At 37.5% G+C, this 23,863-nt stretch overlaps 1 protein-coding gene across 1 annotated transcript in view; it reads left to right on the forward strand.

The window, feature by feature from the left end:
- TENM1 (teneurin transmembrane protein 1) overlaps positions 1-23,863 on the forward strand; it is a 1,172,023-nt gene that overhangs the window by 250,518 nt on the left and 897,642 nt on the right. The window contains exon 13 of the mRNA XM_084534131.1: positions 10,031-10,178. The gene's annotated coding sequence lies outside the window, so the exon portion shown is untranslated. The remainder of the gene's footprint in view (positions 1-10,030; positions 10,179-23,863) is intronic.

Genomic DNA, 23,863 nt, shown 5'->3' on the forward strand with positions numbered 1-23,863 from the left:
TCCTTAAGTGCAAAGAGGTATTTGCAGTTTGGGGAAGTAATACACACAGAACGCACACTACAGCAAACTTTGAGAGGATAAATCCTGGCTATAGGTCAACAGCATTATCTTCACACGGGGTTAAAATTGGGATTTTGTACAAAGTAGTTCTAAATGACTTTTAAAGAAATTAAAGAATGAAACATTGACTAGTTTCCTTATTACTGCAGAATTTGAGCTTATTATAGACCTCTAGCTATAACGGAGTGCTGTTCTTGGTTTCGAACTTTACTGAGACCTCTGTTATCTGTTTTTTTTTTTTTTTAATTTTTATTTTTTTAACTTTATTTTTGTCCCTCTTCCATCAAAGAAGGACTGATCTTCTCTTAAGGTACAGGTCTGGAATGGAAAGAAAAGAGCTATTGTGCCATTTAACCACCTCTGAGGCGTGAAGTGATGAAGTTGGAAACCCAAGTAATCACACTGAGATCTTCAGGCATACTTGGCCAACTGTGTGGATGTTGAGGATGTGTGCTACATAGAGTATCCACATTCTATCACTTGATGAACAATAGAAACCATCACGTTTCTGGGAACTTATTCCCTGAAGTTAGGAAGATACAGGCTTTTGGCAGCAACCATAGACTGAGTTAAGATGCTGAGAACAGACTCCTGCTCAAATTTGGCATGAGACTTCCAAATTTCCTGATTTCTTGCTTACAGAAATTTGTAGTGGAGTCTGCTTCTTCATCACAAGAGCATTGCTTTCATTGCTTTGTACAGTCAGAAGCTGCTAGGAATTCCACAGGAGGGGAAAAAAATAGGGAGAGATCATAAAATTATGAAAGCATGCAGCTCTGTACAGTTTGAAACAACCAAAAATTAATTTCAGGCTGCACGCAGACATCACTGCCCCATGCCTGTTGGGCAGACAGTACCTGTTTTTTTCAGATGTGCGTGGAGTTGAGGGTATTTTGGGCTGCTTATACTGTGTCCTCTGCAAATTCAGAGGTGGTTCCTGTGGACTGGGGGGAGATGAGGCTGGAGAGAGCTCTGTCCTACTGGTACGCGTCTCATCATATGGTGTTTGTAGGATCAAAGCCCAACACAAATGTTGCAGCAGTTTTCATAGGGTGTTCTCTATTGGCAATTTAGGACTGGATTAAGGCCCCTTTGAGCCACTTAGGTGACATAAAGGGGATGAATCTTAGAATGAGTATAACTCTTAATAATATCGATTATTCTCACCAGACATATTTTCTCCCCCCTCCTGGCACATGCACACAAATCCAGCTCTTACGACGCTTGGTTTGTAATAGTTGATGGGTAATATTCTGGTTTCCTAATGCCTTTCGTCATCTACATCTGGGTCAGGGAAATTGGCAGGAATGTGCTCTTCCCTGAATTAGTAATGCTGCTCCTCACATAGTTGCTTGGTAAACCGTTTTCCTTTTCATTTTACGTCTCTTTGCTCCTCTGGAAGAACAGATCATGTATGATAAAAACTATTGCAATTCTGATTATTGTAAATGTAAGTAAAGGTGTGCTAAAGTTCCCTTCTGACACAAGCAGTCCAAGTTATTGCTCTTGGTTAACAGCAAATACAAACACAGGTGTATAAAAACAGGTTTATTCTGGAGTCCCGTGTTTGCCTGTGTGTGCTTCCAAACAAGCCTGTCACATTTTTCTCTGTTCTGCTCATGTAAGAGAAGCTCTTTGTAAACATCTGCAAGCATCCTGCTTCACAGCTCCCTTTGAGATCTCCTGTGCTAGAAAGGCTGCAAAAACTTGACAACAAGGAGGCAGCAGGTGATTTAGTATCAGTACTGCCTCCCCTGCCGAGAAGTATGTTCTCAGAGGTTTTGGTGCTCCCTTTGTTTTTCCTGTCTCCACCTGTTGTCTTGTTGTATGAGCTCTCTGGAGGAAAGAAGCGATCTTTTTTGTTCCTGTTATTGGTTTATTCGACAGCAGGGACAGCCAACTTCCAATCCCATTGCTGTAGCTCTACGCATTATTCAAGTACAGCTAAATAAGTACATACAGTGTATATTTGAGAAGGAAGCATGTGGCTCTCATAAAGCATTCCCAGTCCCTCTTAGACAAACTTGGAGACATTTTCTTTATGGCTCTTTTCAGATGTGGAAGCACTTAGATGAACAAATTTAATGATTTTTTTAATAGATTTTTTTTTTTTTTAATTTTGTTGTGTTGGTATAATTTTGAAATCCTGATGTAGATGTTTTAGTTGGGCCTGAAGTACATACAGTTCATCAAATCCAAATGGAATACACTTCATGCTGTGGCTTGCTGCGTAATAACACTGAGGTTTTATCTCATGTCTATTGATATTGGGGCGGGGGGGATTTGGTGTAATTTCCACACATTTATCAAGAAAGAATTAAAAAACCTAAGTCTATTTGCTAAGCACACCTGGCTTCCATGCTAACTTCCTTTAATATAGATACTTGTGTACAATATATTCTGTTGCTTAATCTTTTGTGCATGCGATTTCAGGCTGCAGACAAAAGGTTTGCTCTGGAACTGACTCTCAGCTTAGTTATGCAGCATTTTTTCTATGCAATTTGCATAAAAATCAGGCAAACTTCGAAATCAGTGTTTGTATTCTGTAAATTCTCTCCCTACGCATGAATTTCACGTATTCCAAAGAGTAAGGTGGGAAAAGCCCCCACGGTGGTATGACGGAAAAATGTCACAGTGATAGTGTAATCTGTTCATTAGGTCTGTAACGTGCCATGCTAGGCTGAGGGCACAGATCAATTCATTTCCCAAAATAAGGGTAGGCAAACTAATGCATTAATGTACGATATCTTAACAGTATAACAATGACACAGCTATGTGAGGATACGGAGACAGCATTTGCATACTAACAATGAAGAAGGGATAAACACTCTTGGTGAAAGGCAGAATTAGGAACAGAAATGGCAAGTATAAATTAAATGATTAGAATCATTACTTCCAAGCCATTTAGGATTTCTCCTCACTGGCAGGGACTGCTAGTCCATTTCTATGCAGCAGGGAGAAATATGCTTCTCCTGTGTAGCTTATGTTTCTCCCCACCTCCTGAGAGGTGCCTTCTGGGCATTGTATAAAACTTGGTTGGGATCCTGAGGTATGAGCTATTGCGATGTGGGAAAATCACCAAATCTGTTGTGGTAGGCAGAGGAGAGACTGAAAGGCGTATGCAAGAACGCCTGACTCCTGATACAGAGCCATGCTGGAGTGTTGTGGTCCCGTGTCTTCTCTTGGACTAGCTGATCTTTTTTGTTGGTTTGAAGAGGAAAATATAATCTCTCTTAATTGGGGAAGGTTGGTAAGATGGTGTAGCTTTACATTACAACGTGCTTCATTTATTTCCTTCACATGCAGTTGGTGTTTGTTTTTTCATCTAAGTTTCTGTTTACCATTTCAGTACTTTCTGCAAGTATCTTCATTGAGGGTTACAGAAACCAAGCATGAAAGCCCACCAAGCCAGAGTAAGCAAATTCAGCATTCTGTTTGAATGGAAGTTTACAGAGTCTTTAAAATAGGTAGTTACTATTTTCTAATTCTCTGTGTATGGTGAGACTGTGGAAATTGTTTATGCATGAAAAACCATCAAATGCTTTAGTGTAGCTGATAAATATACTGACAGCAACAAGAAAAAGAGCTGCATAGGTCCTCTGGAAAGATGGAGCGGTCTAGGTAGTTACTCATGTGCTGTCCTGCCACCTTGACCTCAGAAAACAAATAGTCTTGTTAATGGTGTAATTAGTTAAGCAGCTCTTAAAACCTGTGAGGACTAGAGTGCAATGGATCGGATGTTTCTTAGACTCAGAAATGTACCTAAAGAATTCTTTAGGTTTATGCATGTGTTGTACTGTAACGTAATGCAAGTCCCCAGCCTGTGTCCAGGGGATGGGGGCAGAAAGACCATAAAAGGGGGCTCTTTATTACCCAAGTCGTGATGGTATGGAAGATGGTATTGTCATTTAAAATATGGAAGTGTGATAAACTACTTTTGTGTACAGCGGAGTACAAATTGGGATCTTTTTTCCTTGCCCAGAGAGGTTGGCCACTAACTAAATGGAAAAGTGGGGTTCAGCTGTGAATAAATCAGATCCAAGCTCTGCTTCTCAGCATATTTCAGCTGTACAGTGTCTGAGATTTGGGAGTTGCCGCAAGTTGGACTCCAGCACGTGCAACGTTTAGATGGGCAGCATTGGCATGAGTACCTCAAATGGATGCTGCTAGTCTGTGTGGATGGATGCCAGGATCTGTGTGAGACCCTGTTCCCCAGGCTTTTCTGTGAATAACACTGCTATCTGTGGTCATCCTGCTAGTCAAACACATTGGCAACCATATTCTGTTGTTTTCCCAGTATTAGTAGCTCATTGACTTGTTCTCGTTCAATAGAGCTATGCATAACCTTAGTCCTGCTTAAAAAAAGTAAATACAAAAACCTGTTCTCTTTAAAGAAAAAAGTGTTTAGTCCTTAGTTCTGCTGGGGTTCTGAAAGAGTACTTGAGGTGTCTGCTACTGCCACTCGCTTGTGTTGAATCAGCTCATACACTTCTCCGCTACAGATAATAATTCTCTACCCATGAGAACACATTTTCATTTTATATTGAAATGAAAACAAGGAGCAGAGGCACTGATTTGGATTATATTGATTAAAATTTAGTTTCCTTCAGTAAAGTCAAATAGTTTTCTCACAATATTAATTCTGTGATGATATTGATGCTTCATGTAGGAGGACCACAAGAGAAAACATAGTACAAAAAGATATGACATTAAATCCAATATGCTTAAAAGAATTGCTCCATTCCACTAATTCCTGAATATATGGAGGCAACATGTTGCTTCTGAGTATCTGAATTCCTGTATTTCAGCAGAAAAGAGAACTGGCTAAATTCCTAAATAGCTTTCTGTGTCTCTTAACATGTGGGGAAGCTACAGGCCTCCCTCATGCATCTGGAGGGATAAGAAAATATTTAGCCCAAAAAACAATCAAAAAATCTAAAATGTGAAAAAAAAAAATCTGACAAGTTCTGCATTGCTTAGGTCTTATATCTGCTTTTCTGTATTCAAATTAGCAACAAAGGTGAAAAGACAAGAGGAGAAGGGAAAGTTAAATTGACCAGTAGTATAAGAATAAAATACTTGGGATACCAGGGATTGTGAATTAAGTCTTAAGTATAATTAAATTTCACTTTCCTCTATTAATGTTTTATGACCTACTTTGACATTACTGACTGTGGAGAAGGTACATGAGTATTTTTGATTGATCTCTGCAATGAGTTATAAATTTTTATCTTTGCAAAGGTCACTGAGTCAGGACTTTCTTACAAGGGCACCCTAATATTACTTGTGGAGGAACCTGAAATAAGGAATTAGAATAAAAACACGTTATGTTGTCTCAAACACTACATTAAATTATGGGTCCTCCTGTCACCATGGGTAGCGTAGTATGTGGAGAAGTGTTTAGAAAGTATTTGCAGTTACCTGTGTTGCCCAAGCCCATTATCGATAAAATAATCCACTAAATATGCAGAAGTATACCCTCCACCTTCTGAAAATAGATACAAATTCAAGATTTCAGGGGTGCTATTAGGCTCTTAGATGCAGAATATAATCAATTTGATAAATACTATTTCTGATGCAGTTATTAAAAATGAAATAATTGGAGTTAATTAAAAAAAAAAAAAAAAAGAGCCTGATGCTTTAGCAAAGCACTGTGGAGCCACTGGTGGTAGAATTTCTGGAGAAGTAATAATGTCTCATGATTACATACTAGTTTTCTCCAGCTGTGCTGTTTTCACCACACTGCTAGGAGTAGATGCTTTGTTTCCTCTGGGGTGATACAACCTGATTTAAAAAGGAAGTCATAAACGGCAACATATGATGCTGCGAAATAAGGTTATTAAAGGAATTAGCAAACAGTAAAGCTGCTGAAGGCTGTCTGGGTCTATAAAACTAGAGTTGAAGTGATATTTGTTAATATTTTTCATTTTTGGTGGCTGAATAGGATTCCATTGTAAGGAAGTATGAGTGCTTTTACAGATGTATAGATATGTATAATAACAGAAATGCAGAAGTGGTGATAAAGCTATCTGAAAAGGTTTTGATGTATATCAACAATAGTATGCAGGTAATTTAAATTGAAGTCTGAGCAATGCTCCCTCTTAATCGCCTGATGAAGTGACCATTTTGAGTCCTGGTACCTCACTGCTGCTGTTACTGTCTTCAGAAAAGTCTGCTAATGTCTCGTGGTGGTAGCGTGGCTGAGGAGATGCACATGAGAATAGATGGTGCACTCTGCGTGCCTTGTAGACTACCGATACTGTATCATCTCTTTATAGTGCTGATTTATAGGGAAGGCAATATAATGCAGGGTTTGTCTTTATTTTTTTTCTTCTCTATTGGGAAGCTACTTCAATTTGCAAGATGCATACTGGTATGAAAAGAAAACTCAGGAAAATGTGCTTTGGAAATATTTAAAACATTATTCTTCATCCCCTTTGCCTTGGGAATCAAGGGACTGATTGTGCCTCATTGTTCCGTAAGCGGCATTGAACAGCTTCAGATCTGCTTCAGATTTTGGCCAGCTGTCCATGGCTCAAAGAGTGAGCTTCTAAAGCAACATTTCAGGTGTCCTGGTCACATTGTGCCCAGAGCTCCACCCAGGCAGAGGCAAAATGATAAACTGCGGTCCCTTCGTGTTATGATATATGTAGCTGTACCATTACATACATGGGGATGTTGTTTTTTTATTTCAGGGAAAATATTCCTATTATCCAAACTGTTCATTTTGGTTTTGGAGGCCAAATATATGTCTGAAAAGTCATTTTTTCTCTTTCTAATGCTGTTGAATAAGCATGTGTTTCCCCTCTGGGGACACAAGGGGATTAATGTGCTGTATTACACATCTCTGCATAAATCTCTCTGGGAAGTCAAAATTGATTCAGTGCAATTGTGGTTATGCCCTGAAATATCATTGAAAAAAAATACTCAAGTTCCCAATCTTTCTGTCCACATTCACCGTTCTAAAAGACTGAAGTAAGATCATATCGTCTCATTGGGACCAATTTTCTTCTGTCATATTTAAGCACTACAGAGGTTTTAACGATTTAATAGCTATATTTCACTGCTTAACAAGAGAAACACCTTAATATTTCTCATCCTGTTACGAGTGTCCCTCTCTTAGTGCTCTGTTATTAAATATAGATTAGCTTTCCTGGGAAGAAAAAAGTGCTATCTTGTTCTGATGTTTTAGATCTTTCTTACCATTCTCCTAAATAGTTAGAAAAGGAGAAGAAATACTGTGAGGCTACAGTATGGTTATTTCTATTTTGAATATTTAACCACCAAATAACACCATTTAAATAACTTCTTGATCAAAGAAGCTAGTAATCTGTGCAAAGTTTTTGACCTATCTCCCAGTCGAATGTAATGGGAGTTGGGTACTCTGCTTGCCTATGTTCCTAGAAAAATGCTTATCAGAGGAGATGGGATCGCTCCCCAATACACGGTTTGAGAAAATGCGAATTCTAACAGTTGGTCTGAATTATATTGGTTACAGTGAATGATTATTTAATTTTAATGATGATCTTTATGTAGAACAGAGAATCAGAGCTAATCATATGGAGCACTTTTTTTGGCTTACAGCCTTTTTACACTTTAAGCTCTGTAAGGTAATGAACAGGTACATTCTTTTCAAATATAGCCGGTATTTAATGAAGAAGCGTGAAAATTTGCCTATTGCAAAAGCAAATTCAATATGAGAGACAAAAAGGGACATTTTCCCATCTTTTTTAATTAATGATTAGCAAGCACTTAAATATTTATGCTGGTCATATGCCAGTTACTAAGCAGACTTCTCTAGTATATCTTCGCAGGCTTTTTTTTTTTTTTTTTTTTTTCTTTGAAGAGATCTGGATATTGAGAAGTTATTGGCTTGAAATTAAAACAGTCTCAGACTTATCTTAGTGAACCAGCACGCTGTGGCCCTGTGCAAAGCACCTCTCACTTTGGAGTAAGTGAGGAGTGAGATCAGTTTTGCAGCACTGCCCCATTTCCAGTTTTCCATTTACATTGACGTGTAAAGCCTGCCTGGTTATCATGCAATGAAATTATCATCAACAAAGCTTGTCACCGTGGAATGGTGATACTGCCATTCTACAGTAAGACTTCACAAAGTTATACACAGAAAGGTACAGAGCATTTTTTTTTACTGTGACACCTGCCAACACTAATAAGGGAAGAAGCACTAAGATGTTTGAAATGTGTGTCACAATTTGGTAGGTGATGATTGAAGTCTAGCTATATAAGATAGTAATACTAAGCTATGTAAGATGGTAATACAAAGATTGCTATAAATAATATATAATCCTTTTATTTTAGAACTAACCTTTTGACTTAAAGTTGTAAGAATGTGTCTTTGGATGACTTCATTTTCATTTTGAGTATGTGCTTTTTCAGCATTAATTCTATAAGGCAGAAAATGCCTTTCAAAACTCTTTGTGTTTCTGTTAATGTCCAGTTGTGTAGCTGTCAGTTTTAGATGGTTTGGGTGAGCATTTGACCTTTTTGTTTCAAAGGAATCTGGACTCTTTGGATGACTGCTTCCCTCTAGTCCCTGCCCCTCCCCAAACCTTAATTTGATTTCAGTGGGAACTGGTTTTATTGTAAATCTTTGAGTCCACTTTGAAAGTGTAAGCTAAAGTTTTGTGGGAAGTCATAATCAATGTTCAGAGAACTGTCTAGAGCATGGTCTTTTGTGTCCATCCTGGAAAGTGCGAGGGTGACAGGTATAATTTATACTGTATTTCAATATCTATATTTCTCAATAGGTTGTGACTGCCAGCAGTTTCCCAACAGCCTATTCAGGAACAGTAGGACTTTACTGTACTGGTCCATAAAAACATGCCTCTGCTGTTGCCACTAAACTTTATGTAAGCCATAAAATATCTTTTGGCTCCGGCTTGAAACACAAGGAGAATGTTTGCACAATGAACATCAGACATTGTCAATGTTAATGTGTAATGTCTGTTGGCAGAGTTGTCTGTAAAGATTTTTTAGCCAGCCAAATGTTACTTCTGCTTCACTCAGAACTCATGTCTGTCATGGGATGGGAAGAATAACAGGTTGTATTAAAATTGGCTACAGGCAGTCTCATTTTTTCTTGTTGCTAGCCTTTTGAGTAACTCTTGGCAGCAATTATATATAAAACACATTATTTTCACGCTTTCTTTAAATGGCTGTGGATAGGAAAGTGCTCTACTGAAAATCTTATGGCAATAACAATATTGTAAATATATACATGTGTATTTATACACACAGAGATGTGATACATATTATTTTGAAGATATATGTTAAGATATCTGTCAAGATATGCTAGATCTTAACAAAAAATTGTGAAGGAACGGTCAAGTTCTGCAGTAAATTTCACCAACTTCCGACTTGCTATCATTAATATCCAAGGTGACAATATTTGAATTAATTTTGACTATAGAGGTCTTATGCTTGATAATTGATAGTGCACTAAAAACATCTTTTAGTAAATTCAGTGTTACACATAGATCCGATTTCTTCTTTCACTAGCATTTTTATTCTGTCATCTTTTAATCTTGTAAGCTTGTGAGGATTCAGTGCTTGCTGTGAATAGTACAGTTGTATTATTGTGGACCATCTATGTGCATGCGAATTGTGCACACTTGTGTATAATTTCCAATGTATGGATAGCATGAATGCTTTAAGTACTTCAGTTTTTAATTAAAGAATTATGAAACAGGTCTATAGAGTCTTCTCAAATAGTAGTGAGGATTAATGTGGGCATTTTTTGATTTCCTTTTAACAGAAAGTTACACTAATAGTGTAACTTCAGTCAGGCCATTCAAATGAAGGGGGAGTTCACTATCTAGATGCCCAGGTATAAAGTTAGTCATTATTCTGTATGATTCTGTGGAGAGGAATATTGAGCAGCAATACTACGCAATAGGCTTTTCTGAATCTAAGCTATATCCAATCACTTTTTTTTTTTTCTGGCTTGAAGACCATTTGCATAATGTACGGAAGTAATAGACTGGAGGAAATGTACTAGTGGAATTCATCAAGAATCAGTCCTGGGACCAATTAAAAGCATATTTTCGACAATGATCCTTGTATAGATGATGTGCTGATGATTTCTGCTGCACATAAAGGTAAGAGGTACTGTCAATACAAAGGGGTATTAGAACATCATACACAAAATAGAGGGAGGAGCATAAGAACTGCAGGAATAAAAGTAAATAAAACTTACTAATATGAAAAAAAATCCATATTCATGAGGAATTCTAACACTAAATTCTGCTATAAGGTGTGAACTCATCTAATGGGAAGGCTTTTGGTATACAAATTGATGATTATGGTTGCCAGAGTGATAGAACAATAAAAAGGCAAAAGTGATCTTTAAAAGCACTGAAAATTATTTTCAACAAAGAGGAAGGTATGCTAATACTGTTTTTCAGCTTTTTGCTGGAACCCCATCACTGTCCTTGTCACTCATGTGCAAGATGAGAATGCATGAAGTGGGAACTTTAAGGCTGAATCCCTTAGATCAGTTGCCTAAAGCTGAGGTGTTCTTATAAATATACAGGTAAGACAGGGTTAAACAGCATGGGAGGGGAGAGGGGAGGAAAGTAGTTAAAGAAAAGTGAAATATAAGCCAAAGAGACTATGGCTACTGAAATGAATCAGGCTATCTCGGGAGTTGAGGCAAGGTCCCCAGGCACTAGGACAGCCAGTCTGCTGTGGCAGGATGACAGCAGTGTCCCTAGGTTTTCATGGCTGCTCCTCGATCTGTTCTCCTGGGAGCTTGAGCACCATCCAAGCTGGGGGAAGAGCCCAGACAGTTCAGCAAGATGCTCACTGATCCAGCTTTGTCTGGCAAGTGACTTGGGAAATAATGCCGAATCAGGTGGCTAAGAGGAAAATGTTACTTTCCCCTGTAGCATAGCACCTGGTAGAGAGATCCAGTGTATACTTGGGAAGTTTCAAGTTAGCAGTTGGATATCCTGTTTTAAAGCATGGACAAGTTTGTTACTTGTGCTGAGCCACATGGCATGTTTTTTTTTTTTTTTTTCTTTTTTTGTCATAGTATATAAACTTTTGCTGTTGTGAGGTTTTGTTTTTCTTCCTCTTCTGGCATCCTATAAATGCATAAAAATCCTTTCTCTCAGCTTTTCGCTTACTTTCTTTTCTCAGGATCATGAATGAAAATATTCTTATCCTACTCTCACAAGACTATTGTCTAAATATTTGTCTAAATATTGTCTAAATTGTCTAAATATTCTTCATTTCCCAACTGAGGGACTGCAGTGGAGGACAAGCTGTGTACCTGTAGCTTTTCCCAGAGAAGTCAGGGATTTAAATTGGGTTTCAAAGTTGTTACTTGGTGTCCTACCCTGTTGACCTTCTCCGTTCTTGTTTAAATAGGTGAGCATTTACTATGGTAGGTGAAAATAAGCAAATGAGGACTATTGCAGGTGTTATAAAGAGGAGCTAAAACTTTGAATGTCTTTTTCCACACAGGAAGATGGATGTATCAGCCTAAGTCCTCTGTCTTCCAGAAAAGCCAAAAGCTGGACAGTATTTGCTTTTTTTTTTATTATTATTATTATTTTTTTTTATTAAAAGCAAAACATATAGGTACATTAGAAATAAATCTATCCACATATCCTTTTAAACAACTTGAGACATAACTCCATGTGGTGTTTTTGATGTCAATTCATGCAAAATGGTCAATGTTTTTTACATCCTTTCTCATTGTTAACTGTGGGTTTGTGATTACTGGAAAGCCGCTGAGAAGCAGGCAGCAACATTACCTGTATGGAAATGGAGGCGTATTGACTGAACCTTTCCTTCACCCCGCAGGAGAGAAGCAAGCCCAAGAAAATCAAAGCAAAATGCAGGAAAGAAGCATGTTCTGAACAGGCTCAATAATAAAGTCAACTGGCATAAATAAGCAGCACTGTACACCCATGTAAGCATCTGGCTACCACATTACTCAGAAGGGAAAAATTGGGCCCGAAAGCTTTGATCCATCTTGAGCTCCTCCCCTGCAGACAAGAAATGAGCAATTTTGAAAATGCTTCATAACCAAGTACTGAATCATGGATTAAAAAAAAAAAAAAAAAAAAAAAAAAAAAAGTATAAGCAGCTCATGCACTAGCACTCACTGCCATGTTTGTACTCCTGTGCAACAAATGGGATTTTTCATGTGATCATGTATGGTCTTAGTATCTTTGCACACTTCTGTCAGTGTGTGCGTGAGATACTAATGCAGACAGGCCAGAGTCAAATCCCCAGATTCAGGCACTTCTGAGCTCTAGACTGTTCAAAATCCAAATTAGGGTTTTAAAGCTTCATCCTTTCTCTAATATTTATTCAGATTTATGATACATGTAGTACTTTAGAGCTAATTCTTGTTCATAATGTAGCTGTTGTTCAGTCGTGACTCCAGTGTGTAAAAATCCTGCATTTATCTTTGAGCCTGTAGACATTTAAGTCTCTGTGTTCTTCAGGGCTGTATGTATTTATTTAGTCCTTTGCCTGTTTGATAGATGGCAGCAGATAAATGTTTCCTATCCAGGGATGTCTCATTAGTTTTTGATTTTAGTATCTTCTGTCAGCAAATAATAGGGGATTTTTACACATTTGTGTGATTGTATTGTGTTTTCACTCTTAGCTCCTTCCGTGTTTTCACAGGTGAGGTGACACATAAATACAACCTTATCCTTAAATACTGTTTTCAAAGAAAATGCATTTATCCTATAACCAGAGCCCGATCGCCTTGTCGTTACAGCCCCGCTGTTTTCGAAGAAGCAGTCTCGCTCTCTGATACAGAAGGTGGAGACTGGGAAGCTGGCTCTGCTAAGCCTTGCCTAATGCAAACTGCTTTAGTATGCACATCACATCATGCCGGCTATACTGCAGGGAGCAGGCAGTTATCGCACAAGCGTGCATCCTCAGAGCCAGGATAAACACTCCGTTACTCTCCCTCTAAACTGCTCTTCTGGGAGGGACAGAAAATAAATAGGGAGCGAGAGAGGCATTTGAAGTAACCTTTTTAAGGAGGAGGCAGCAGCCAATAGAACCTTTCTTCTTTTTTTTTCCTCTTTTTTTTTTTTTCCTACTTCTTACTAGAGAAATTCGTGTTATCTCAGCAATTAAGGAGAAGAGCCAGCGTCTAGGGTTCCAGGCTGTGAGGGGGAGTAGCAACTTGTACCAGGTAGGAAGCCCTTTCAACATCCTCTTTAATTCATGCAGCTCAGTTACTACTCGCTATGTTACTATGTGGTGGCTGACTTCTGGAGACCTTGTGTCTGTTAGACACCATTCCCCAAATGAAAGAGACCTTGGGGAGCTTTAATTGCCAATGACCTTCAGGGTATTTCTTGGAAAGGCACTGGTACTTAGTGCTGTAAAGTAAAGCAATCTATACTTTGGTCTGACTGCTTGGAGGTGTGCATTTAGCATCAGGATGCAGCTGGGTGAAACTGCAGCTGTTCCCCGTCTACAAAACCATGTCACAAATGAGTAAAAATTAGCCATCTTATAGTAACAGAAACAGCTGCTCTGCATTTTTAGCAACACTGCTGTATTACTTTCCAAAACTTATTACCATAAATTCTTTGTGTGCTGGAAAGTAAACAGATATGCTTTAGGATATTTCAAGTTATTTTGACAGCTGTCTACTATATTTTCATAGTCATTATGTGTATTATATCAAGACTTTTATAAACTTTCTTGAGGCAGCTATGTATTGCATGGTAGACTAATATTTTTGCTAATAAATGAATGTAATGATTGTAGTGAGCTGGTTACAGTATTTGCTTTACAGTATTGCCTTTGGAGAGTGTGCAGGAATGGAGGTATGTCCTGCCATGGTTGAGGTCTAGTGTGGGATGAAGCCTTTGGTCATATTTGCTTGTTTTATCCATCTTAGTACTGCAGAAGGATGAAGGGGAAAGGGAGGAGGAGGAGAAAAACCTATAATCAAGCTTTGTGATCCTTTTGTGCAGTGTTTTCTTCCTAGTATTTTGTATTTGTGTGCATTCACATGAATGAACGCTTTGGTTACATCTGTTCAATCTCTGTATCATGACAGTCATGTGACTTGGTAAGTTCATTAAAAGCAAGAGAAGCCGTTGTGTGTGATGAAGACGCAAGTTCAGAGCTTGGGAGCTGATCCTGTGAGGTGCACTGTGGTGTCTGTGGGGCTCTAAAAGTTTAATTATTTGATCGATTTAAGTCACTCTCTTCTGAGCACTAGGAATCTGCAGCAAACTTTTGCAAGGTTTAGCATTCTCTTCTGTAAATTAGACCAGTAACAGTGAATTATTAAGGGTAAAAATATATATGTGTTGGTTTTTTTTTAAAAGTGTAAGCAGTGGCATGGGCAAGAATGCTGTGTCTAAAGATTCTGTTGCTTGCAGAAAAACCTGAAAATACTGCTTAACACAGAGCTTAAGCACAACTGCTGTGACAAAAAATAAAAAAATCTGGTAATAGTAGAGCTCTCTGTGATGATTATACCCACACAACTTCTTCCTGTATGTAATTCGTCTATGCAAAGAGACCATTAAAAAATATATAGGGGGCTATCCTGTGACTCTTATCCCTCAAAAAGCTACTGAGGAGGTGTAAATCCATAGTCTTCTTTCTGATGATCATACTGAAAAAAACAGTTTTTGTAAATTGAGAATTAGATTTGATAGAATTAAAGATTAAGTAGATTAAAAAAAGAAATAGCTTTGAGAGTAATAGCTGTAAATAGAGGTGAGATCTAGCTAGTGACAAGGGTTGGTTAGAGGATCTGGCAGCAGCTGAGGAGAGTTGTACCCATTTCATCTCTTTGAGAAATTCAGTGCTTGGGAGAATTCACACTTACAAAGTACTGATTCAATTAGAAACTGACATAGGAAGAAAACTGGAATGGGAAAGTGAAACCTTGACTTCTATTTCTCTTGATATATGACCTGTGTGATTAAGAAAATGATATCCATGTCCTTCTGTTATTCTAATGAGTATGATTTGATGTAATACTGAAGTGAATTACTGCCTTAAAGAAGAGTGAGTAGCAAGCTGAACGCACCTTAATGCATTTCAGAAACTTACAAAATGTGAGTTTCAGAGAAGATGAAGGCAAAGGATAACTATTTGTTTGCTTGTTTTAATTTTCTTCATCTAATCTCCAATCCAAATGCTATCTCTAGGAACATTAAATCCTCATACGTTCTCAGTGAAATTGGTGAATTGACTCGGGCCTTATCTTGACTTTTGTATTGTTTTATTTTATTTTATTTTTTACTAATTCTTTTTCACACCTTGCAGATCACCAGAAAACTGTGCATCAGGATATTTAGGTTTCTTCTCAGCTTCCTGTTGCTTGCAGGTCTCTATGTTTCTATGCCTCATTTACTCACATTAAATACATGTGTTGGCAGCTGCCTATTTTGAAGCATACTGCATATTTGAGTTTTCAAATTACTCCCATTCACACAAGTGGTGCTTTATGTAGATTTGCTTTTTTGACACACTATGCTGTAGCTTATGAATTTGACTTCAATTATCTCTCTTTTTACATTACTTGTAGCTCACCCTACTGTAACCCTGCTGAACAACCACTGGTTTCTTCATGACTGAAACTCTTGTTTCATTTATAAAACAGGCAGTAGAAATACCTTTTGTGCTTCAGCCCTGCCCTGGAGGAAACTACTTTTCTACAGATAGCTCTGTGGGGTTGGCCCTGGCCCACTGGGGAATCCTATTACTTTTAATGAGATTCCTCGGGAGTGCAGGAGTCACTGTTAGCAAATCTATGATGTCTAAATATCTAAAAGAGTAGATCAGACACACATCTTAGGATTTCTCAGCAAAAATGGTGCTATTGGAGAAGATAGGGTTTGTTAATCAGAAAAATAAGCCGATCTGAGTACCAGAGGAGTTGCTTGCTGGCATCCCTAGTAGTCACATAACGATATGTGGGCACCCCCTTATTTCAGTGCCTCTGAACAAGGCTTCCTACTTTTCTATTGGTTTTTATTGGCTCCAGGCTTTATCAGTGACTTTTTTTTCCCAGCATCCGTGTGGTACAGAACAAGGTCACCTGGTGCCATCAGAAATAAGATGAGGAAGCCTCAGATTTGTTGGTAGGGTCTCATATGATGTCACATGAAACATAAGGTCTCTTTCTCTAAAAGCAAAAGTACTTGATGTTTCTTAGTGCTTTCTGAGACATTACTGCAGTACTGTTGTCATTAAGATATCAGGCTGGCAGATTTCAATCAATCATACCAAATCAATCAGCTATGTTGTTAATATGAGGACTATCAAGATGTATTATAAGAAATTTTAGGTGTTTATATAATCCTGTATTATTATGGGAGTCTTCAGAGTGGTCATTATCTTTTGATCTAACTTTAGTTAATTTTAACAAGCTCTTTGTTTTTTGGAAGCAAAACACTAAACACAGTTCCAGTAATGTATGATGACTCTGAAAATATGTACAAGACAATTTTCAAAAAAACAACCTGGTATGCTTTGAGGCACAAGGGCTGCATGCTTAGGCTGAACAGACAGGTCCACACTCAGGCTTGTGTTCTTTTTACTGAGAGTATGGAACAGAGCATCCCTTTGCCCGCTGTCAAGATGTTTGCTAATATTTTTACAGATGAACACTTGAAGATAAAGGACTCCTGTACTTTGCTTTCTATGCATGCAGGGGATCAGAATTAATGGTGGGGCTGGATAAGTGACTAACACAACTACCATTGGACTTCACTGCCAAGTTTAAGAAAATAGTGAGTTACTTAACAGCACACAACTTTTGAGATTTATTTAGGCAATAATCCCCAAGAAACCAGTCATTACTAGCTATTAACTGCTGGTTTGTTTGTTGCTGGACCATTAATGCTCTAACGAACTGGCTGTTAACTAAACTAAGAGCAAATTCTGAGCTGGGTATTTGCTCCACCTGTGTGTTAAGTATGGCATATTTTCTTTATCTGCCCTATATATTTTAGTCGCTAGGGACTCAATAATTTATTCCATTAGCGTCCTTTGATGCTATATGGAAAAGCTATCATGATGAAGCTGGATTTATAATATCTACAAGGCAGTAGGTATAAATGTGTTTGTCTTCATTTTTTCTTCTGAAATTTCATTGCGTTTTCTGTTAGCACACTTTATTACTTAGTATACTGTTACTCAAAAAAAAAAAAAAAAAGAAAAAAAAAGACTTCTCTGACTATTTTTTATAAATAAAATTATGACTTTGGATAGAAATTTATTCCCAGCCTGATTCAAGCAGTGCTTAGTATGGGGAAAATTTTCTGCTGTAGGTCATTCTTAGGACAGGTACAACTAACAAAAAAAAAGATGTATTGGTCTTCTTGTTATCCTCAGCCTTGTTAAGAGTTCAAAACTTCACCAAAAGCAAAGCTGAATGGTGGGAGACCAAGAAAATAAACAGGAAGCTGAACAGCTGCTATTTTAACAGGTTTACTTGAAGTCCAAGTATTGTTTAATGTTTCATTTTCTATTTCTTTGTCTTAGTTTTCAGTGGCTGGAGAAAGAGAGAGAAACAAGCTACGTATCATTGTTACTTTTTAAAGTATCATAGCTGATTTACCTGTGTGTACTCTACTTGTTTGATCCAGCAATAGTCAATAACACGTGAATGCTTACACCGAGCTGACTTTTCGTTAATGGAATTGAGGTGGGCAGCTCTACTGAGTTGATTAGAACCATCACAAAACTTGCTACAATGAAATGGGGATCGATTTAGGTCAGTATCTTATGAGTCCCAGATACAATGTGGGCAGAAGAGACCTCAAAAGTTAAATATAATGTAAGTAACTTAGAAAAATGGTAATAAAATAAGACACTGACTTGTGGGAGTCTTTTGTCTGAATCTTATCAAGTTCAAAAAATGATACCATCTCTCTAAATGCAAATACTCATATTTCTTTTTTTACCATAATGGGCTTAAACTCTGAAAACACAAGGTCTAGCTAGCATTTAGTATATGTTTTATGAAAACGCAAACCATGCTCTGCACAGTTCACAAGAGCTTATTTTTGAATTTAAGTAACCAAGCAGTACCAAGGTTGATGTTTTTTTTTCCAGGGCTGGTAACATTTGTCAGGATTGAGATTCCTTATTGGAGAGCTGCAACAGAGGTGGAGAGATGGGAGAGTGATCTTTTTGTTACATTATACTACATTAGACTGGTATAATAATTGTTGCTCTGAAGTACCTCTTTGGGTAAACCAGCTTATTGTTAAAAGTACAGGAGGTGGGGAGAAGGAGGATCTCTTTATTCAGCACACTACCTAGCAAGGTGTGTAGCAATTGGGAGTTATCAGTAAAGAAGAAAACGTAAGCAACTGAAATTCTGAGAAAGAAATGATCTTTGTGAAATGGTTGTGCTGTTGGCTGTTTCCTGTGCTTGTTCTTCACTTCAGTGTCAATTAGATGGGTGCGATGCAAAGCTCTTGGAGAAGACAAATATCATTAAAGAGAAGCAGTAAAGGTAAAAACAAATAAATAAATCAGTAAACTTGTATAATTTGTGATGCATTTATTTAAAATGACAGCTATTTAAATGAAGTAGGTTTTCCTGGTGTACATTACCATTCGAGCAACTGACATCAGTGTTTTGCTACATGATTCAAAGTCATGTCCTTTTGACTGGCTAGTACCTTTATTTATGTTTGCCTACAAAACATCTGCCAGATGTAACATCAAAGCAGTGTATAACATAACGAAATCTTTAGGTCTGCAGAAATGAATGGCAGACTTCTATATTGTCTTGCTACAAAAAGAAAAAATACTATGTAAGATGCAAACTGTTTTTCTGTTTTAGTATAGTACGTAACTCATTATTAATACTTTGTGCAGATCTTCCAGAAATTAGCATAGAGACCACTCAGCACATACAGGTAAAAATATCAGTGCCTGGCTTTCAAATAAACTGTGCTTTTAAGTACACAAATATTTGCAAGTAATTGTTCTTTGGTGCATTACTATAAATTAATTATCTAGGATCAACATAAGTGGGCATAATTCAGGCAGAATTATATGTTGCACTGATGTGAAACCCAAGCAGTTGAGTGTGACTTTATTGCAACAGAAACCAAAGGTCAACTGCTTGGAGCTGAATTATCAGCTGCATTGGAGTTCTCACCCAGTATTAATCCTTGGGTGCCTCTGTAGCCACACAAAAAAAACAGCTGCACATGAATCTTTCTCACTGTTGAACAGGAAAACTGCCCAAGTATTTCATCAGCAGTTTCCTAAAAAAAAAATTAAAAATAAAAATAAATAAATAAATAAATATTTATTTCCATCTTATTCCCAGGCATACCATGCCAGAGTCATTTTGTTTTCCTGGCATTGAGTGTAATGCCAGCCTCCTGGGGTGCATCTGGGCTGTTGCTGCATTTGTTTAGTTTCATAAGACACTGAAATTTCTAGATGCTTTCAAGATGTTAAAAATAAGTTAAAAATTTAAAAAATAAATAAATAAAAAATTGAACTAATTCTTCCCAAATGGTTCTTGAAGTATAATTTGATTAGAATTTACAAATTAAAGAAAGGACTGCCATTGTTTCCAGGTACTGTATGGAGATCAATACTCGGAGATCAATACTTGGTTGAAAGCAGCAATACTTGGATGAATATGCAGCAAGTCACTTACAGTCACTTGGTAGGTGCAGAAGTCTGGTACTTGGGCCAGTAACAAGAATAACAATGCCACCCAGCTTTTGCTGGGAGGCTTGTTTAGGTACAAGGAGGTGAGGAATGCTAATGGGGGCTTGGTTAAGCTTACAAGCGTGTGAGGGAAGCCACGCCTACATTTTGTAAACCTGGCTAAAGAATGAATTTCAGATGCACTAGAGAAGTTTCTAGGTTTCTAGAACTCTGAAAATATATAGGTTTTGAGTACAATACACTTAATTACTTGAAATTCCTTAACTAAAAAATACATCAAAGAATTTATCAGTAATTATTCTCAGAACTGAATTGAATTCAACTAGGTTGTAATTCAACAATAAAAGGGTAAAAAACAAGTCAATAGTTGTTTCAAACAACAAATATAGAATATTTTTTCCTATGGTTTATGTACTTCTAGTCTTAGTGTATGGTGGTGCAACCCACAGTTTTCTTTTGTGCCTATAGCACAAGTGATTGCTCCATGCTTTTCTTGTGTATGTGGGGTTTGTCAAGATTAGTTTATATTGACACTTGATGAATTGTACACTTAAACAAAACAAATAAAAATTAAGAAAAAGCAGGCTTAGATGCCAGAATGCCTTCAGGAGAAAAAGAAAAATCAGAATGTTTTGGGGTATTGGCAATGACTGTTGTGTTAGTTACAAATTACTGGTTTGGGTTACTGAGTAGAAAATACCAAGTCCCTGTCACTTAAGCCTGTTTAATTTTGATTCTTTACAGAAATGCATGATTAAAAATCAACTGTCCTATAGAATGAGCTGATAGGAACTAGCTTGAGTAGCCCAGGATATTAAACATTTTTACTGCCTTGACTCTTGCAATTCTTGAGAGATTTACAGTAGGACACATGCTCTGAGAGTCTTTCTGCCGTAACAGACAGAACAGTCTGTCTTCATGTGGCTTTCCTCTCTAAAATTGTTTCAGACAACTTGACAGTGAACTGTAATATTTCTTTATTTAAAAAAAAACAAACAAACAGATAAACTAAATATATAGTAGTATGCACAAAAATGATTTTTTAACTCTTAAAATTATGTCAAGGCAAATCTTGCAATTACTCCTATGAACAATGTAACAAATCAAAGAAGAGGAGAAAAAAGTAAGAGCTCTGTACCTGACTTTGACTTTAGATTTTCAGAATCTGTTCATGTTACAATCCTTTGGGCTGTTGTGTTTAGAGTTTGTGACAATAGGAAAGTTTTGCTATTAGACTCAAGTGAATCCTCTGGGAGGCTCTGGGAAGAGCTCCAATTCTTCCACTTTACTATCAATTAATTACGCTTTTACTTGAAGTTGATGAAGCTTACATGTTTATTTAGGAATGTTTTGTAGCTACATTTACACTTTTAGGAATAACAGAATGTGAGAATAGAGTCCACGGAATATCATTTTTAAAGGAACTCAATTTCTTAAATGTTCTGTGATGTTTTAGGAAGAGGTATTAAGGATTGGTGTATACATCTGCATGATGTACTCCCTGCATCTTGACGAGGGTGTCAACTGGATGGATTCTTGCTGGGGCTTAAAGGGGAAGATAAGTGTAGGTGCGTCTCTCCTCCTGAAACAACATGTGGTTAGAATGAGTATTGAAGGAGACACCTAAGGCCATGGTAAAAGATTGTCCCCTCCCTGCATGTTCCTAAATGAAAAAGGATGCTGAGAGGGTGAAGGGAAAAGAACAAATTATTCCCAAGGGATGATGGCTTTTGCTATGCAGCACAGTAGCAGTACCTGCTTCCACATTCATTATTTTTACAACACGTAACAGGAGAATGACTGTTTCACTTAGATTTTTCTTCAGGATAGATAGGGACTTCTGAAATTCAAAACATTGTTTTACGGTTGCTTAAATAAACCAAGGGCAAAAGTGACAAGTAGTTTCAGTGCTTTTGATCTCTTAGCTGAGTAAAAATACCCTTTTCTACTCTTCAGTTTTGCTGTTATCACTGCCTGTGTAGCTAATGTTTCTGAAGTCCTTATGTGTATCAATCAAATCTTCTAAATATTTTCAAGCTGTATTGTTAAAAAAAAAAAAAAAAACAAAAAAAAAACAAAAAAACACACCAAAAACACACTATGAAAACATTCATTCTCAAAATAGATCATCATTCAAGCCTTTGAACTGGAAAGCTCAAAAGCAAGAAAAATAAATGTTTCATTGGAGCACCCCCCAGAAAAAATCACCAGAGATGGGTGAAGACTCACTCCATTCTCATGGAATTTTAACTGGTTTGTTCATCAATATGATCTATATTTCACTTTCCCAGTGACCTGGAGCTAGGATGACCACACGGTTTTATTCTAAACTTAGTTTCCAAGTGCCCTAAGATGACAAATGGTAGATTTGTCTTTTTGTATTTATCTTACAGTTATGCTTCCATGAGACTTTAACTACTTTGGTTTAGACAGTGCTGTGTATGGATATCACCAGAACTGCAAAAAATTTCTCTCTCTCCCTCCACCAAAGCATCTGATTCCTTGGTAAGCAAAACCGCTCAGATGTCTGTGAAACCTATGGTAGTTCTTCAGAGAGAAAGAACTAATGTCAGCTTGAATATTGCTTCAAGTCCTTTCAAAGTCATCACAGTAATAATACCCATTATTGTAATCTGATGGAGACTAACTGAAGCTACACAAAGAGGACTATCATGGGGTTACATAAAGGTCCTTCAAGAATTGCTCCAGATATTGCTTGCTTAAAAATGTCAACAATTCCTTTGACAAAAAAATTGCTTTTGCTCATTTCTTGATTCCCACAAAGTTTTTTGGGCACTGTCACAGAGAGATTGGAATACTGCACAGGAAGGGAAAGATGACCTTGAGGGCTACAGTAATAGTAGCTGAATGAAATTCAATAGGACAAAGTGCAAGATCATGCACAAAAACAATATATTTCTGTTATAAGCTAGGAGCTTGTTAATTGGATATGACAGAGTAGGAGAAAGTCACAGGATGACTGCAAGCCACCAGTGCAGTACATCAATGAAAGGGCAAGTAAAATCTTAGCTGTGCTGGGTGAGATATTTGCATTAGTGAGGGAAAATAGCAACTATTTTTCCATGAGGTCCTACAGAAACCATAATATATGATTCTTTTAATAGTTCTTTTTGCCTGCTCTTAAGTCAGAGGAATTCAAATTGGAACAAGTGGGAAGAAAGGTGAGTAGGATGCTTAGGAGAATGGGAAACCTTTCATCAGAGGAGGGATGAGAAGACTGTCTTGTTTAGTTCAGCCAAATAAAATTCTTAGAAGGTGAACAGTAAGTTAATGGCCAGTGTAAATATATTTAAGATGGAAACAAGTAGGTGTCTGGAGTTCAGAGGCTTGATATTCCAGAGCCAATTTGAATAGCAGTCAGAAAATCTAACCAGTCTTCCAGATGGAGAAACAGCACTTTCTTAAGGGGAAAATCTAACCCACCTACCTGTGATTAAAGGCAGCTAGCCTCAAGAGCAATCACTTCCAGTTCTTGCTTCCAAGCAGTTAAGAGGAAAGGTCAATATTGAAATCAGTTTTGTAATTCAGATACTGCAAGGTTCTTGTGCGGTTCAATCTTGATTTACTTGGATTGCAATGAGGATGGGAGAAATCAGCATAAATCGTAAATTGCTAGAACAGTGTGGTCTGACTGGAAAGAATCGCAGTGTCGTAGTGGCACTGATAATGCAGCCTACTCTCACTGATTTATTCTCTCTGTAAAGACATACCCTGCAAACATCTACCTGCATATTTGTTTGGATAAAATATTTGGTATCAATCTACTTTTAATCTGATTTTCCCAAATCCCATTGTTTAGATCCACATGGGCCACGTGCTAATTGCAAATAGAACAAAGATAAGCTTGAACTCCTGTTGTGTAAACTGTCCTTTACTTGAGAATGTGCCTTAATGTATTAATAGATTCCCATAAAATTACCATCTCTCTCCCATCCTGCTAATCTGAATTTAGCTTTGTAGGGTTTTATTATTTTTTTTTCCCCTCATAATGAACTGACACTAATTTCTCGCTGCTCTTGGTCTTAGCCACTTCCCCCTTGCTGAGCTGAACTGGTACTTTGGAAAGCAACATCTCATCTCTGGTGTGTGAAATCAGTGAGCACAGAAC

This window comes from Aythya ferina, assembly GCF_964211825.1.
Source record: "Aythya ferina genome assembly, chromosome: 13".
NCBI lineage: Eukaryota > Metazoa > Chordata > Aves > Anseriformes > Anatidae > Aythya > Aythya ferina.